Source organism: Oncorhynchus keta, chromosome 11, assembly GCF_023373465.1.
Source record: "Oncorhynchus keta strain PuntledgeMale-10-30-2019 chromosome 11, Oket_V2, whole genome shotgun sequence".
NCBI classification, from domain to species: Eukaryota; Metazoa; Chordata; class Actinopteri; order Salmoniformes; family Salmonidae; genus Oncorhynchus; species Oncorhynchus keta.
Window position 1 is genome coordinate 2734113 of NC_068431.1, and position 15133 is coordinate 2749245.

At 34.9% G+C, this 15133-nt stretch overlaps 1 protein-coding gene and 1 long non-coding RNA gene across 6 annotated transcripts in view; both read right to left on the reverse strand.

Moving 5' to 3' along the window:
• The window catches only part of LOC118380983 (reticulon-4 receptor-like 1), a 277946-nt gene that overhangs the window by 113734 nt on the left and 149079 nt on the right, over positions 1–15133 (reverse strand). The gene's annotated exons all lie outside the window — the stretch shown is intronic.
• LOC127932994 (uncharacterized) lies at positions 1219–11178 on the reverse strand. Of its 4 annotated transcripts, none has more exons than XR_008146728.1 (4): positions 10985–11178; positions 8408–8539; positions 7736–7875; positions 1219–1406 (listed from the first exon to the last, which is right to left on the reverse strand). It is a non-coding gene; the product is annotated as an uncharacterized LOC127932994 (long non-coding RNA). The 4 variants fall into 4 exon arrangements; XR_008146725.1 differs by having other exon boundaries at positions 1219–1373; positions 7555–7875; XR_008146726.1 differs by lacking the exon at positions 1219–1406 and adding an exon at positions 2999–3090 and having other exon boundaries at positions 7555–7875.

Here is a 15133-nt window from a genome sequence, read left to right on the forward strand (position 1 = left end):
ATCCATGTAATATAGTCTACACCATCACAATAAATCCATGTAATATAGTCTACACCATCACAATAAATCCATGTAATATAGTCTACACCATCACAATAAATCCATGTAATATAGTCTACACCTTCACAATAAATCCATGTAATATAGTCTACACCATCACAATAAATCCATGTAATATAGTCTACACCATCACAATAAATCCATGTAATATAGTCTACACCATCACAATAAATCCATGTAATATAGTCTACACCATCACAATAAATCCATGTAATATAGTCTACACCATCACAATAAATCCATGTAATATAGTCTACACCATCACAATAAATCCATGTAATATAGTCTACACCATCACAATAAATCCATGTAATATAGTCTACACCATCACAATAAATCCATGTAATATAGTCTACACCATCACAATAAATCCATGTAATATAGTCTACACCATCACAATAAATCCATGTAATATAGTCTACACCATCACAATAAATCCATGTAATATAGTCTACACCATCACAATAAATCCATGTAATATAGTCTACACCATCACAATAAATCCATGTAATATAGTCTACACCTTCACAATAAATCCATGTAATATAGTCTACACCATCACAATAAATCCATGTAATATAGTCTACACCATCACAATAAATCCATGTAATATAGTCTACACCATCACAATAAATCCATGTAATATAGTCTACACCATCACAATAAATCCATGTAATATAGTCTACACCATCACAATAAATCCATGTAATATAGTCTACACCATCACAATAAATCCATGTAATATAGTCTACACCATCACAATAAATCCATGTAATATAGTCTACCCCATCACAATAAATCCATCTAATATAGTCTACACCATCACAATAAATCCATGTAATATAGTCTACACCATCACAATAAATCCTTGTAATATAGTCTACACCATCACAATGAATCCATGTAATATAGTCTACACCATCACAATGAATCCATGTAATATAGTCTACACCATCACCATAAATCCATGTAATATAGTCTACACCATCACAATAAATCCATGTAATATAGTCTACACCATCACAATAAATCCATGTAATATAGTCTACACCATCACAATAAATCCATGTAATATAGTCTACACCATCACAATAAACCCATGTAATATAGTCTACACCATCACAATAAACCCATGTAATATAGTCTACACCATCACAATAAATCCATGTAATATAGTCTACACCATCACAATAAATCCATGTAATATAGTCTACACCATCACAATAAATCCATGTAATATAGTCTACACCATCACAATAAACCCATGTAATATAGTCTACACCATCACAATAAATCCATGTAATATAGTCTACCTACACCATCACAATAAATCCATGTAATATAGTCTACACCATCACAATAAATCCATGTAATATAGTCTACCCCATCACAATAAATCCATGTAATATAGTCTACCCCATCACAATAAATCCATCTAATATAGTCTACACCATCACAATAAATCCATGTAATATAGTCTACACCATCACAATAAATCCATGTAATATAGTCTACCAACACCATCACAATAAATCCATGTAATATAGTCTACACCATCACAATAAATCCATGTAATATAGTCTACACCATCACAATAAATCCATGTAATATAGTCTACACCATCACAATAAATCCATGTAATATAGTCTACACCATCACAATAAATCCATGTAATATAGTCTACACCATCACAATAAATCCATGTAATATAGTCTACCCCATCACAATAAATCCATCTAATATAGTCTACACCATCACAATAAATCCATGTAATATAGTCTACACCATCACAATAAATCCATGTAATATAGTCTACACCATCACAATAAATCCATGTAATATAGTCTACACCATCACAATAAATCCATGTAATATAGTCTACACCATCACAATAAATCCATGTAATATAGTCTACACCATCACAATAAATCCATGTAATATAGTCTACACCATCACAATAAATCCATGTAATATAGTCTACACCATCACAATAAATCCATGTAATATAGTCTACCTACACCATCACAATAAATCCATGTAATATAGTCTACCTACACCATCACAATAAATCCATGTAATATAGTCTACCTACACCATCACAATAAATCCATGTAATATAGTCTGCACCATCACAACAAATCCATGTAATATAGTCTACACCATCACAATAAATCCATGTAATATAGTCTACACCATCACAATAAATCCATGTAATATAGTCTACCTACACCATCACAATAAATCCATGTAATATAGTCTACACCATCACAATAAATCCATGTAATATAGTCTACACCATCACAATAAATCCATGTAATATAGTCTACACCATCACAATAAATCCATGTAATATAGTCTACACCATCACAATAAATCCATGTAATATAGTCTACACCATCACAATAAATCCATGTAATATAGTCTACACCATCACAATAAATCCATGTAATATAGTCTACCTACACCATCACAATAAATCCATGTAATATAGTCTACACCATCACAATAAATCCATGTAATATAGTCTACACCATCACAATAAATCCATGTAATATAGTCTACACCATCACAATAAAGCCATGTAATATAGTCTACACCATCACAATAAATCCATGTAATATAGTCTACACCATCACAATAAATCCATGTAATATAGTCTACACCATCACAATAAATCCATGTAATAGAGTCTACACACCATCACAATAAATCCATGTAATATAGTCTACACACCATCACAATAAATCCATGTAATATAGTCTACACACCATCACAATAAATCCATGTAAGATAGTCTACACCTTCACAATAAATCCATGTAATATAGTCTACACCATCACAATAAATCCATGTAATATAGTCTACACCATCACAATAAATCCTTGTAATATAGTCTACACCATCACAATAAATCCATGTAATATAGTCTACACCATCACAATAAATCCATGTAATATAGTCTACACCATCACAATAAACCCATGTAATATAGTCTACACCATCACAATAAATCCATGTAATATAGTCTACCTACACCATCACAATAAATCCATGTAATATAGTCTACACCATCACAATAAATCCATGTAATATAGTCTACCCCATCACAATAAATCCATGTAATATAGTCTACCCCATCACAATAAATCCATCTAATATAGTCTACACCATCACAATAAATCCATGTAATATAGTCTACACCATCACAATAAATCCATGTAATATAGTCTACACCATCACAATAAATCCATGTAATATAGTCTACCAACACCATCACAATAAATCCATGTAATATAGTCTACACCATCACAATAAATCCATGTAATATAGTCTACACCATCACAATAAATCCATGTAATATAGTCTACACCATCACAATAAATCCATGTAATATAGTCTACACCATCACAATAAATCCATGTAATATAGTCTACCCCATCACAATAAATCCATCTAATATAGTCTACACCATCACAATAAATCCATGTAATATAGTCCACACCATCACAATAAATCCATGTAATATAGTCTACCAACACCATCACAATAAATCCATGTAATATAGTCTACACCATCACAATAAATCCATGTAATATAGTCTACACCATCACAATAAATCCATGTAATATAGTCTACAGTACACCATCACAATAAATCCATGTAATATAGTCTACACCATCACAATAAATCCATGTAATATAGTCTACCTACACCATCACAATAAATCCATGTAATATAGTCTACCTACACCATCACAATAAATCCATGTAATATAGTCTACCTACACCATCACAATAAATCCATGTAATATAGTCTGCACCATCACAACAAATCCATGTAATATAGTCTACACCATCACAATAAATCCATGTAATATAGTCTACACCATCACAATAAATCCATGTAATATAGTCTACCTACACCATCACAATAAATCCATGTAATATAGTCTACACCATCACAATAAATCCATGTAATATAGTCTACACCGTCACAATAAATCCATGTAATATAGTCTACACCGTCACAATAAATCCATGTAATATAGTCTACACCGTCACAATAAATCCATGTAATATAGTCTACACCGTCACAATAAATCCATGTAATATAGTCTACACCATCACAATAAATCCATGTAATATAGTCTACCTACACCATCACAATAAATCCATGTAATATAGTCTACCTACACCATCACAATAAATCCATGTAATATAGTCTACACCATCACAATAAATCCATGTAATATAGTCTACACCATCACAATAAATCCATGTAATATAGTCTACACCATCACAATAAAGCCATGTAATATAGTCTACACCATCACAATAAATCCATGTAATATAGTCTACACCATCACAATAAATCCATGTAATATAGTCTACACCATCACAATAAATCCATGTAATAGAGTCTACACACCATCACAATAAATCCATGTAATATAGTCTACACACCATCACAATAAATCCATGTAATATAGTCTACACACCATCACAATAAATCCATGTAAGATAGTCTACACCTTCACAATAAATCCATGTAATATAGTCTACACCATCACAATAAATCCATGTAATATAGTCTACACCATCACAATAAATCCATGTAATATAGTCTACACCATCACAATAAATCCATGTAATATAGTCTACACCATCACAATAAATCCATGTAATATAGTCTACACCATCACAATAAATCCATGTAATATAGTCTACACCATCACAATAAATCCATGTAATATAGTCTACCTACACCATCACAATAAATCCATGTAATATAGTCTACCTACACCATCACAATAAATCCATGTAATATAGTCTACCTACACCATCACAATAAATACATGTAATATAGTCTACCTACACCATCACAATAAATCCATGTAATATAGTCTGCACCATCACAACAAATCCATGTAATATAGTCTACACCATCACAATAAATCCATGTAATATAGTCTACACCATCACAATAAATCCATGTAATATAGTCTACCTACACCATCACAATAAATCCATGTAATATAGTCTACACCATCACAATAAATCCATGTAATATAGTCTACACCATCACAATAAATCCATGTAATATAGTCTACACCATCACAATAAATCCATGTAATATAGTCTACACCGTCACAATAAATCCATGTAATATAGTCTACACCGTCACAATAAATCCATGTAATATAGTCTACACCATCACAATAAATCCATGTAACATAGTCTACCTACACCATCACAATAAATCCATGTAAGATAGTCTACCTACACCATCACAATAAATCCATGTAATATAGTCTACACCGTCACAATAAATCCATGTAATATAGTCTACACCGTCACAATAAATCCATGTAATATAGTCTACACCGTCACAATAAATCCATGTAATATAGTCTACACCATCACAATAAATCCATGTAATATAGTCTACACCATCACAATAAATCCATGTAATATAGTCTACACCATCACAATAAATCCATGTAATATAGTCTACACACCATCACAATAAATCCATGTAATATAGTCTACACACCATCACAATAAATCCATGTAATATAGTCTACACACCATCACAATAAATCCATGTAAGATAGTCTACACCTTCACAATAAATCCATGTAATATAGTCTACACCATCACAATAAATCCATGTAATATAGTCTACACCATCACAATAAATCCATGTAATATAGTCTACACCATCACAATAAATCCATGTAATATAGTCTACACCATCACAATAAATCCATGTAATATAGTCTACACCATCACAATAAATCCATGTAATATAGTCTACACCATCACAATAAATCCATGTAATATAGTCTACCTACACCATCACAATAAATCCATGTAATATAGTCTACCTACACCATCACAATAAATCCATGTAATATAGTCTACCTACACCATCACAATAAATCCATGTAATATAGTCTACCTACACCATCACAATAAATCCATGTAATATAGTCTACCTACACCATCACAACAAATCCATGTAATATAGTCTGCACCATCACAACAAATCCATGTAATATAGTCTACACCATCACAATAAATCCATGTAATATAGTCTACACCATCACAATAAATCCATGTAATATAGTCTACCTACACCATCACAATAAATCCATGTAATATAGTCTACACCATCACAATAAATCCATGTAATATAGTCTACACCATCACAATAAATCCATGTAATATAGTCTACACCATCACAATAAATCCATGTAATATAGTCTACACCATCACAATAAATCCATGTAATATAGTCTACACCATCACAATAAATCCATGTAATATAGTCTACACCATCACAATAAATCCATGTAATATAGTCTACCTACACCATCACAATAAATCCATGTAATATAGTCTACCTACACCATCACAATAAATCCATGTAATATAGTCTACACCATCACAATAAATCCATGTAATATAGTCTACACCATCACAATAAATCCATGTAATATAGTCTACACCATCACAATAAAGCCATGTAATATAGTCTACACCATCACAATAAATCCATGTAATATAGTCTACACCATCACAATAAATCCATGTAATATAGTCTACACCATCACAATAAATCCATGTAATAGAGTCTACACACCATCACAATAAATCCATGTAATATAGTCTACACACCATCACAATAAATCCATGTAATATAGTCTACACACCATCACAATAAATCCATGTAAGATAGTCTACACCTTCACAATAAATCCATGTAATATAGTCTACACCATCACAATAAATCCATGTAATATAGTCTACACCATCACAATAAATCCATGTAATATAGTCTACACCATCACAATAAATCCATGTAATATAGTCTACACCATCACAATAAATCCATGTAATATAGTCTACACCATCACAATAAATCCATGTAATATAGTCTACACCATCACAATAAATCCATGTAATATAGTCTACCTACACCATCACAATAAATCCATGTAATATAGTCTACCTACACCATCACAATAAATCCATGTAATATAGTCTACCTACACCATCACAATAAATCCATGTAATATAGTCTACCTACACCATCACAATAAATCCATGTAATATAGTCTGCACCATCACAACAAATCCATGTAATATAGTCTACACCATCACAATAAATCCATGTAATATAGTCTACACCATCACAATAAATCCATGTAATATAGTCTACACCATCACAATAAATCCATGTAATAGAGTCTACACACCATCACAATAAATCCATGTAATATAGTCTACACACCATCACAATAAATCCATGTAATATAGTCTACACACCATCACAATAAATCCATGTAAGATAGTCTACACCTTCACAATAAATCCATGTAATATAGTCTACACCATCACAATAAATCCATGTAATATAGTCTACACCATCATAATAAATCCATGTAATATAGTCTACACCATCACAATAAATCCATGTAATATAGTCTACACCATCACAATAAATCCATGTAATATAGTCTACCTACACCATCACAATAAATCCATGTAATATAGTCTACCTACACCATCACAATAAATCCATGTAATATAGTCTACCTACACCATCACAATAAATCCATGTAATATAGTCTACCTACACCATCACAATAAATCCATGTAATATAGTCTACCTACACCATCACAATAAATCCATGTAATATAGTCTACACCATCACAATAAATCCATGTAATATAGTCTACACCATCACAATAAATCCATGTAATATAGTCTACCTACACCATCACAATAAATCCATGTAATATAGTCTACCTACACCATCACAATAAATCCATGTAATATAGTCTACACCATCACAATAAATCCATGTAATATAGTCTACACCATCACAATAAATCCATGTAATATAGTCTACACCATCACAATAAATCCATGTAATATAGTCTACACCATCACAATAAATCCATGTAATATAGCCTACACCATCACAATAAATCCATGTAATATAGTCTGCATCATCACAATAAATCCATGTAATATAGTCTACACCTTCACAATAAATCCATGTAATATAGTCTACACCATCACAATAAATCCATGTAATATAGTCTACACCATCACAATAAATCCTTGTAATATAGTCTACACCATCACAATTAATCCATGTAATATAGTCTACACCATCACAATGAATCCATGTAATATAGTCTACACCATCACCATAAATCCATGTAATATAGTCTACACCATCACAATAAATCCATGTAATATAGTCTACACCATCACAATAAATCCTTGTAATATAGTCTACACCATCACAATAAATCCATGTAATATAGTCTACACCATCACAATAAACCCATGTAATATAGTCTACACCATCACAATAAATCCATGTAATATAGTCTACCTACACCATCACAATAAATCCATGTAATATAGTCTACACCATCACAATAAATCCATGTAATATAGTCTACCCCATCACAATAAATCCATGTAATATAGTCTACCCCATCACAATAAATCCATCTAATATAGTCTACACCATCACAATAAATCCATGTAATATAGTCTACACCATCACAATAAATCCATGTAATATAGTCTACACCATCACAATAAATCCATGTAATATAGTCTACACCATCACAATAAATCCATGTAATATAGTCTACACCATCACAATAAATCCATGTAATATAGTCTACACCATCACAATAAATCCATGTAATATAGTCTACCCCATCACAATAAATCCATCTAATATAGTCTACACCATCACAATAAATCCATGTAATATAGTCTACACCATCACAATAAATCCATGTAATATAGTCTACCAACACCATCACAATAAATCCATGTAATATAGTCTACACCATCACAATAAATCCATGTAATATAGTCTACACCATCACAATAAATCCATGTAATATAGTCTACACCATCACAATAAATCCATGTAATAGTCTACACCATCACAATAAATCCATGTAATATAGTCTACCTACACCATCACAATAAATCCATGTAATATAGTCTACCTACACCATCACAATAAATCCATGTAATATAGTCTACCTACACCATCACAATAAATCCATGTAATATAGTCTGCACCATCACAACAAATCCATGTAATATAGTCTACACCATCACAATAAATCCATGTAATATAGTCTACACCATCACAATAAATCCATGTAATATAGTCTACCTACACCATCACAATAAATCCATGTAATATAGTCTACACCATCACAATAAATCCATGTAATATAGTCTACACCATCACAATAAATCCATGTAATATAGTCTACACCATCACAATAAATCCATGTAATATAGTCTACACCATCACAATAAATCCATGTAATATAGTCTACACCATCACAATAAATCCATGTAATATAGTCTACACCATCACAATAAATCCATGTAATATAGTCTACACCATCACAATAAATCCATGTAATAGAGTCTACACACCATCACAATAAATCCATGTAATAGAGTCTACACACCATCACAATAAATCCATGTAATATAGTCTACACACCATCACAATAAATCCATGTAATATAGTCTACACCATCACAATAAATCCATGTAATATAGTCTACACCATCACAATAAATCCATGTAATATAGTCTACACCATCACAATAAATCCATGTAATATAGTCTACACCATCACAATAAATCCATGTAATATAGTCTACACCATCACAATAAATCCATGTAATATAGTCTACACCATCACAATAAATCCATGTAATATAGTCTACACCATCACAATAAATCCATGTAATATAGTCTACACCATCACAATAAATCCATGTAATATAGTCTACACCATCACAATAAATCCATGTAATATAGTCTACACCATCACAATAAATCCATGTAATATAGTCTACACCATCACAATAAATCCATGTAATATAGTCTACACCATCACAATAAATCCATGTAATATAGTCTACACCATCACAATAAATCCATGTAATATAGTCTACACCATCATAATAAATCCATGTAATATAGTCTACACCATCACAATAAATCCATGTAATATAGTCTACACCATCACAATAAATCCATGTAATATAGTCTACACCATCACAATAAATCCATGTAATATAGTCTACACCATCACAATAAATCCATGTAATATAGTCTACACCATCACAATAAATCCATGTAATATAGTCTACACCATCACAATAAATCCATGTAATATAGCCTACACCTTCACAATAAATCCATGTAATATAGTCTACACCATCACAATAAATCCATGTAATATAGTCTACACCATCACAATAAATCCTTGTAATATAGTCTACACCATCACAATGAATCCATGTAATATAGTCTACACCATCACAATGAATCCATGTAATATAGTCTACACCATCACCATAAATCCATGTAATATAGTCTACACCATCACAATAAATCCATGTAATATAGTCTACACCATCACAATAAATCCTTGTAATATAGTCTACACCATCACAATAAATCCATGTAATATAGTCTACACCATCACAATAAATCCATGTAATATAGTCTACCAACACCATCACAATGAATCCATGTAATATAGTCTACACCATCACAATAAATCCATGTAATATAGTCTACACCATCACAATAAATCCATGTAATATAGTCTACACCATCACAATAAATCCATGTAATATAGTCTACACCATCACAATAAATCCATGTAATATAGTCTACACCATCACAATAAATCCATGTAATATAGTCTACACCATCACAATAAATCCATGTAATATAGTCTCCACCATCACAATAAATCCATGTAATATAGTCTACACCTTCACAATAAATCCATGTAATATAGTCTACCTACACCATCACAATAAATCCATGTAATATAGTCTACCTACACCATCACAATAAATCCATGTAATATAGTCTACACCATCACAATAAATCCATGTAATATAGTCTACCTACACCATCACAATAAATCCATGTAATATAGTCTACCTACACCATCACAATAAATCCATGTAATATAGTCTACCTACACCATCACAATAAATCCATGTAATATAGTCTACCTACACCATCACAATAAATCCATGTAATATAGTCTACCTATAGTGTGTGACTGTGATCCACAAGTGATAATATACAGTGTATCCAGAAAGTATTCAAACCCCTTGACTTTTTCCACATTTGTTTACGTTACAGTCTTATTCTAAAATGGATTAAATTATGTTTTTTCCTCATCAATCTAATCACAATACTCCAATATGACAAAGCAAAAAAAGTTTTTTGGACATTTTTGCAAATGTAATCAAAATAAATAGTATTCAGAAAGTTTGCTATGAGACTCGCATTTGAGCTCAGGTGGATCCTGTTTCCATTTGGCATCCTTGAGATGATTCTACGACTTCATTGGAGTCCACATGTGGAACATTCAAATGATTGGACACCAAATGGTGGTTCCATTTGTTTCGATTTTCGAACACATTTGCATTGATGTCAGAGTGATTAGATGGACAATAGAGTGCTGAGTACCAGGCAGTTAGTGATGACCATCAGCCAATAGGAGAAGCCTAATTACCGTGACTAAGCGGTCACATGGAATTTGACTGCCTTCCTGACTCATAACCGCCGGTGTGGCGGTAATACGGTCACCCTAGTCTGGACCTGGGGTGGAGGCCAGGGCTGCCCCGATCCCCCAGCCCACTTTCAGATCTGGAGCCAACAGAGGGTCCCTCAGTACTTTCCCCGATCCCCCAGCCCACTCTCAGATCTGGAGCCAACAGAGGGTCCCTCGGTACTTTCCCCGATCCCCCAGCCCACTCTCAGATCTGGAGCCAACAGAGGGTCCCTCAGTACTTTCCCCGCTCCCCCACTCTCAGATCTGGAGCCAACAGAGGGTCCCTCAGTACTTTCCCCGCTCCCTGTGACGGCCTTAAAACACTTCATGTAGGCTTTTCTATACGTTTTGCTGTTGAGTCTGAAAACATGTAAACCTTCTACGAGAGATAACATGTTTCATTACTGGGTTTTTACATCCAACTAAAAACTCACTCATTGAGCTGGCAAAAATCCCGTATTCTGTGAAGTACTTTTTTATTTTTTTTTATTTTATTTGCAATATTAGCAAATTTAGGCATGACATGCCAGCAACAAACGACGACACTACACATCCAAGTATAACTGATCAAATTATGAAAGACAACCATTGTAATTTTGAATTCCATAAAGTTAGTTTGGAAGAGGTCAAATAATTATTATTATTGCCAACAGCCCTCCTATTCCTGTCTCGTCCCCCAGGTATGTTAACAGCCCTCCTATTCCTGTCTCGTCCCCCAGGTATGTTAACAGCCCTCCTGTCTCTTCCCCCAGGTATGTTAACAGCCCTCCTGTCTCTTCCCCCAGGTATGTTAACAGCCCTCCTGTCTCTTCCCCCAGGTATGTTAACAGCCCTCCTATTCCTGTCTCTTCCCCCAGGTATGTTAACAGCCCTCCTACTCCTGTCTCGTCCCCCAGGTATGTTAACAGCCCTCCTATTCCTGTCTCGTCCCCCAGGTATGTTAACAGCCCTCCTATTCCTGTCTCGTCCCCCAGGTATGTTAACAGCCCTCCTATTCCTGTCTCGTCCCCCAAAGACAAGCCACCGGGGTCTGACAACTTGGATGGAAATACACTGAGGATTATAGCAGACCATACTGTCACTCCTGTTTCCCATATATTCAATCTAAGAATCAGCTCTCATTGGACTCACCTGGACTCCTTTACTTTGTTAATTGCCCCTCTATATCTGTCTGCTCCTCAGTTTGTTCCCCGTGCATTAATGTCGTTATGTTTTCATGTCCAGACACTGTCCTATCCCGTTTCATGTCCGTTGTTAATTAAATATTCGCTCCCTGTACTTGCTTCTCTTCTACCAGCGTACAATTCCACTACCCAACAATATTAAAGCCCCCTTTTACTGGCTCTAATAGCCAACCAATCAATGCTATTTTACAGTAAACAAACTGATAACAGACTTTCAGCGTGCTTATAGAGAAGGGCATTCAACAAGCACAGCACTTACACGAATGACTGATGATTGGCTGAAAGAAATGGATGACAACAATATTGTGGGAGAATGTTTTGTTAGACTTCAGTATGGCTTCCCTGTCCCTCTCCTCCCCCTTCCCCTTCTATCTCTCTCCTCCCCCTTCCCCTTCTATCCCTGTCCTCCCTCCCCCTTCTATCCATGTCTCTCTCCTCCCCCTTCTATCCATGTCTCTCTCCTCCCCCTTATATCCAGTCCCTCCCCTCCCCCTTCTATCCCTGTCTCTCTCCTCCCCCTTATATCCAGTCCCTCCCCTCCCCCTTCTATCCCTGTCTCTCTCCTCCCCCTTATATCCGGTCCCCCCTTCTATCCCTGTCTCTCTCCTCCCCTTCACCCTTATTCCTTTCTCCAAAGACTTTCCTCAATCAATCAAATGTCTTCCATGTACTGAACGTGGGTTACCCATCACTACGGTCAACGGTGGTAAAGAGGGCCAGGCGTCACAGAGCAGGGGGTCTTCTGATTGGTGCATATCAGACTTGGAGACTTCTTTAGACTTCCCGTGGTGTCGGCCAATCAGAGCCAGTGCTGAAGGCCATCATCACTAATCATTCTGCCTGATTGGCTGATGCAGGAAGAGGGTTGATGACCAATTTGAGCCGATCAACAGGCTCCCCACGGTGCAATGGTTTTAAATAGTATATGAAACCATAAACTATCAAGGCTGACACTGGATACTGTATACTGCATGTTAAAGCCTGGCTGTCCACCATATTGTAGACTGCATGTTAAATACTGGTTGTTCACCATATTGTAGCCTGTGGTCAGATCTCATGTGTCCACCATTTCACAGTAGGTATATGAACCCTGGTCTCCCACTGGAGAAACAAATCTCTTAACCGCTAGCCCAATAACAAACCTCTTAACCGCTAGCCCAATAACAAACCTCTTAACCGCTAGCCCAATAACAAACCTCTTAACCGCTAGCCCAATAACAAACCTCTTAACCGCTAGCCCAATAACAAACCTCTTAACCGCTAGCCCAATAACAAACCTCTTAACCGTTAGCCCAATAGGATACTGAGGGTGACCCTGATTTTGAAGTCAGAGGCGAGGCTACCTAACCATGAGACCGTGTCACATCCGCTACACAAAGTATTTACTGTAGCTAACAGAACCCTAGTATTTACTGTAGCTAACAGAACCCCCGTATTTACTGTAGCTAACAGAACCCCCGTATTTACTGTAGCTAACAGAACCCCAGTATTTACTGTAGCTAACAGAACCCCCGTATTTACTGTAGCTAACAGAACCCCCGTATTTACTGTAGCTAACAGAACCCCAGTATTTACTGTAGCTAACAGAACCCAGTATTTACTGTAGCTAACAGAACTCCAGTATTTACTGTAGCTAACAGAACCCCAGTATTTACTGTAGCTAACAGAACCCCAGTATTTACTGTAGCTAACAGAACCCCAGTATTTACTGTAGCTAACAGAACCCCAGTATTTACTGTAGCTAACAGAACCCCCGTATTTACTGTAGCCAACAGAACCCCCGTATTTACTGTAGCTAACAGAACCCCCGTATTTACTGTAGCTAACTGAACCCCCATATTTACTGTAGCTAACAGAACCCCCATATTTACTGTAGCTAACAGAACCCCCGTATTTACTGTAGCTAACAGAACCCCCGTATTTACTGTAGCTAACAGAACCCCCATATTTACTGTAGCTAACAGAACCCCCGTATTTACTGTAGCTAACAGAACCCCTGTATTTACTGTAGCTAACAGAACCCCCGTATTTACTGTAGCTAACAGAACCCCCATATTTACTGTAGCTAACAGAACCCCAGTATTTACTGTAGCTAACAGAACCCCCGTATTTACTGTAGCTAACAGAACCCCCGTATTTACTGTAGCTAACAGAACCCCAGTATTTACTGTAGCTAACAGAACCCCAGTATTTACTGTAGCTAACAGAACCCCCGTATTTACTGTAGCTAAGAGAA